The sequence below is a fragment of the Urocampus carinirostris genome, chromosome 3 (assembly GCF_059441175.1).
Source record: "Urocampus carinirostris isolate Australia breed hairy pipefish chromosome 3, RoL_Ucar_1.0, whole genome shotgun sequence".
Classification (NCBI taxonomy): domain Eukaryota; kingdom Metazoa; phylum Chordata; class Actinopteri; order Syngnathiformes; family Syngnathidae; genus Urocampus; species Urocampus carinirostris.
Genome location: NC_142351.1, coordinates 55,706,142 through 55,711,146, shown reverse-complemented (window position 1 = coordinate 55,711,146; position 5,005 = coordinate 55,706,142).

The following is a 5,005-nucleotide window of genomic DNA, read 5'->3' as shown; positions in this document are numbered from 1 at the left end:
AGAAAGTCGATTGCGTGCCCTCCTACTTGGAACTGTATCCTTTTCAAGTGGGAAACAAACCGACATGCATAAAATCTCCATTTATTTTACACTCTACCATTAATAGCTGGTGAAAAACAATTTGCCTTCAAGCAAAACAAAAGAATATGACCATTGTCCTAGCCCTAGCCCTAACTTTCACCCTAGGACTTCACAGCACCCGATGTTTCCAGTGACGTGATCACACGATTTTTGGGTACCATAGCGATCGCGTTACCTTGGGCAACCACGTTCCTGTGGAAGTGCACGAAACATCACGGACGCACTGTTCAAGGCAAAGCGATTGGGATTGCTCTTTTTAATGAGTTGAGCTGAAAAAGCCGGTTCTCTAAAAAGAGATGGACTCCTTTCACTACATAACTACCACATGAAATTCGAGGCTGCAGACGCGTGCGCACAGTAGCATCAAACCGCTCGCTTCGTTTGCAACGAAAAAAACGATACCGAGATAGAGGCTACCGCGGCGAACTCGTTTGACTCGATTGATTTGCCGCTTCGTGATAGTCGGTGTATACCGGATGGTACCCATAATTGACAAATTTGCGTTTTTCCGTACAGATCTTCTTGTACGTCGTACACGTCTTAAAACGCATAATAAACGTACTTTGTATGGCAAAAACGTACAGGTTGACAGGTATGTAAGCGGCTGATGCCCTAGATGTTTCCTGTAGAATTGCATCTCCAAGGCCTGGATTTTCCTTTCCCAGTTTTGCTGTGAGGGTCCATATCTCGCAAGCGTAGAGGAAGATGGGAGTAATCAGCACTTGCATGACTTTGATGTGTAATTTCACTGCTAAGTTATTGTCCATCCACTACACAATACAGTGACATCTAAAGGTTAAATAATACACACATTCCCTTTAAGATTACCAACGTTTTAGATGCTGCAGTGAGATATGTGCCTAAGACCAGAAAGTTTGGTCATATTACCCCAATCCATTAGTGCCAACCTATATGAAGCGTCGTTGTTCGTTGATGTATATGTGCACGCGTATCGTGTTCCACCGGTGCCAAAATTCTGCCTATGTTTCGTTTGATGAGGTGATTCACCGTCATTTAAGGTCGTGTGACTTGCTGTGTGCACATGTCAAGAGTTGTTGTCAGCTGCTGTTGTATACGTGCCTACGGGGTTACATTAGTTCCAACATTATCTTTATGCATTAAATGACAAGTCCTCTGTGCGTATGATATGTATAACTGTACATACAATGAGTGTTGTTGCTCATATCAATGTCAGATCCCGTTGTACATGTGCACGCTTATGGGATTCCATTAGTGCCAAAATTCTGGGTTTGTAAAAAAAAATACATTTCATTGGTGGAAATTTCTGCCTTGGTCTAGCATGACGTTGTCATGCGGCATCCCTTGGTGTTAAATGTTGCTGCTGTGTGCATATATAAAGTGCCATTGCTCGTGTTGATGAGAACTTGTGTTTTGCATGAAGAGTGTCTCCTGCCATTGTATACGAGCACATTAAACGTGCGCGTGTATTGAATTCCGCTGGTGCCAAGATTCTGTCTATGGATAGAATGGTGTTCCTTTAGTGCTAACATTCTGACCGAAATTCTGCAGTTGCGTAGTTTAACCCAGTCATGCGGTGTTGCTGCTGTGTGCATATGGCGAATGTCATTGCTTGTACCGATGTTACTTTTCATTGTTCATGTAAATTATTGATGCCGTTTTATATTTGCCAAAATTCAGGCCAACATCCTGCCCTCGTGCAGTCTGACAAAGTCATGCTGTGTTGCGTGTCATTGGTGTGTGCATATGTTAAGTTTGAAAGTGTGTAATGCAAAATATAAAGAAGTTTGAAAAGTAATAAACATGTATTTATGCCAATAGTTGCTTTTGTATTAAAAGGCAAATACAGGGTGTCTCAAAAAAATGTACTCACTCTTAGAATGACGAGAAAACCTTTATTTATGAACATAGAGTGAAGTGAAATAGCATCGAATACATGAGACAAATGTAATTGAAGAATCATGTTCGCAAATTTTAAAAGTGATGACCATTATTGTCCAGACCACGCTGATAACGCGCAAACGTCGCGAAACACATAAAAAGAGTGAGTACATTTTTTTGAGACACCCTGTATATGCAAAAATGTAATGTTCAAGTTTTGAAATTATATCAAAAACAGTATTAAACAACTGTTATATTATATAAATATATTCCAATTTGAGATTTTTTTGTGTGGGTACATCATTTTCTTACGTATCAGTTTATGTCTTAAAACTGATTATTTTGCGATCTTTGCCTTCTATTATCAAACTTTAATGATGTAAGATGAGCACAATCTAAACATTTTTTTTGCCAGTAAGATATGGAATAATTTTGAAAAAACATTCAAAAGGGGCGTGCCCTTTATATATTGGGCTGACAGTTATGTAATTCCAGAATCAAGCACAAATCGGGGCCTTTGGGATTTTTCAAATGCCCAAAAAGTAACTGGGAAAAAGTGGTATTTAATCACCCTTATCTAATTTTCACTGGGACACACAACTGAAATTTTAGTTGTATATATACAGTTTGATGCAAAAGTTTGGGCACCCCTGATCATTTTCAAGATTTTCCCTTATAAATGATTGGTTGTTCTCATCAGCAATTTCAGTTAAATATATCATATAGCAGACACACATGATATCTGTGATATCTGATAAGTGAAATGAAGTTCATAGGATTTACAGAAAGTGCAATAATTACTTAAACAAAAGTAGGCAAGTGCATAAATTTGGGCACCTTTGTTGTTTTATAGATTTGAATAAATTTAGCACTAATTATTGGAACACAATACTTGTTTGGTAAGCTCATTGACCCTTGCTCTACATACACAGGTGAAGCCAATCATAGGAAAGAGTATTGCAAGTGGTTCTCTTCTTTGCATCTTCTCTGGAGAGAGGCAATATGGGAGCCTCAGAACAACTGTCAAATGACCTGAAAACAAAGATTGTTCCACATCATGGTTCATGGCAGGGGTCGGCAACCTATGACAAGCGTGCCAGCAGTGGCACGCGAGCACACGACAAAATAATAATAATTTTTAAAATTTTTTAAGCGCATTTTCCTGAAATTTAGACATTTTTAGTTGCGCGCCGTGTTATTTTGAAGCTTTACGTTAGCGCCCCTCCGTGTGTCAGTGCGTGTTTGCGCGGCGCCTTGCAGAGGAGAGATCCAAGAACCGTGTTTTAACCCAGCCAACGAAACACACATGCTTGACAAATGAACGAATCATGACGGCTCCTCGTGCGAAAACATCGTGTTCTTTCCAGCCAATGTGAACAGATGACTAGGGCTTTGTGCAAAAACTGTGCTGTTTTGAGCATTATGCCTCAAGAGCGTTGTACCTCGCATCAAGTGTTAAACGTCATTACGAGACGAAACATGAACATGAATTCAAGGCGGAGACATTAAAACACGCTGTGTCCAGGTACGGCAAACAAACACAGACCCTGAAAACCATTGTCACTGCTAAAAACACCACCACTGAAGCAAGTTATTACATTGCTCACTGCATAGCAAAGCACGGAAAACCATTTACTGATGGCTAATATTTTAAAGAAGCGTGTGTGTGCGAGTGTGCCCGCGCGTGCCTTCTGCATTGTTGCTGTTATTTCAAGTTTTGATATTTTCTGCAACAAGATATCATTGATGAATTGTATGGTAGCTGTCCATAGCACTTGTTTTTTGATTGTAGTTCACTGTTAATGAATGATTCTGGTTAATTCTTATGGTAAAAAGTTGAAGTCAGAATGGCTACAGTCCTTTCCACATGTCGTTCACATTCATATTTTAGTTAATTGATGAACAAGAATAGTGGAAGATAAATAGGTCAGTTATACCAGTGTTTTTCAACCAGTGCGCTGTGAGACCTTGTCTAGTGTGCTGCTGGAATATTTTCCTTCCAAGAAATCAGGTCATTATTCAGTATTTTTGCACTCTTCAGACAAGGAACTGTAATAGTCATCCATATCAGTAGGTGGCAGTAGATTTGTATATACTTTTTATGTACTAATTATCTGCTCTTGAGGTAGCACAGTACATTTAATAACTTAATTTGTTTAACAAAACGGTTTAAGATTGCACTGTAAAAAATAAAAACATAAAGCACATCATTCTTTTTTATTTTAAGTATTAATTTATTCTTTTTATATACTAATTATCTGCTCATTGGCCACTGATTCGCTCTGCAACCTCAGTGGAACTGTTTAAATCTAGGCTTAAAACACACTTCTATTTAATAGCTTATGAATGACCTATATTTCACGTTGACAAAATCTGTGTATTATTTGTTATTGCAACATCTGTTGCAGCCTGGTCATCCTGGAAGGGGGATTACCTCATGTGCAGTTCCTTCTCAAGGTTTCTTCATTTACCTCATGTTGAGGTTTTGAGTTTTTCCTTGGCCTCATGTAGGTTCTATATCAGGGGATGGTGTAGTCTGCAGTTTGCAATAAACTGTGGTCGGTGCAGCCCTTTGAGACTCCTTGTGATAAAGGGCTATACAAATAAACATGACTTGACTTGGCTTGGCTTATGAGGTAGTACAGTGAAATATTAGACATAAATTCATTTTCAAACATGCCCGGATACCATCAAACCGGACTGAAGTGAAAATGTTTTGTCAAGAAAAATGGTCAAAAATACATTCAACTTGAATCCAGACCCTCATTGAAAGCTATAGGAAGCGTTTAAAGGGTGTTATTTCTGCAAAAGGAGGATCTACTAAATATTTATGTAATTTTTCTGTTGGGTTGCTTACTTTTGTTTAAGCAATTATTGCACATTTTCTGTAAATCCTATATATTTCATTTCACTTCTCTGTGTCTGTCTGCTATTTGATATATTTAACTGAAATTGCTTATCCGAACAACCAATGATATGTAAAGGAAAATCTTTAAAATGATCAGGGGTGCCCAAATTTTTGCCTAAGACTGTAAATATACCAAGTACAATATTCACTTAAAGC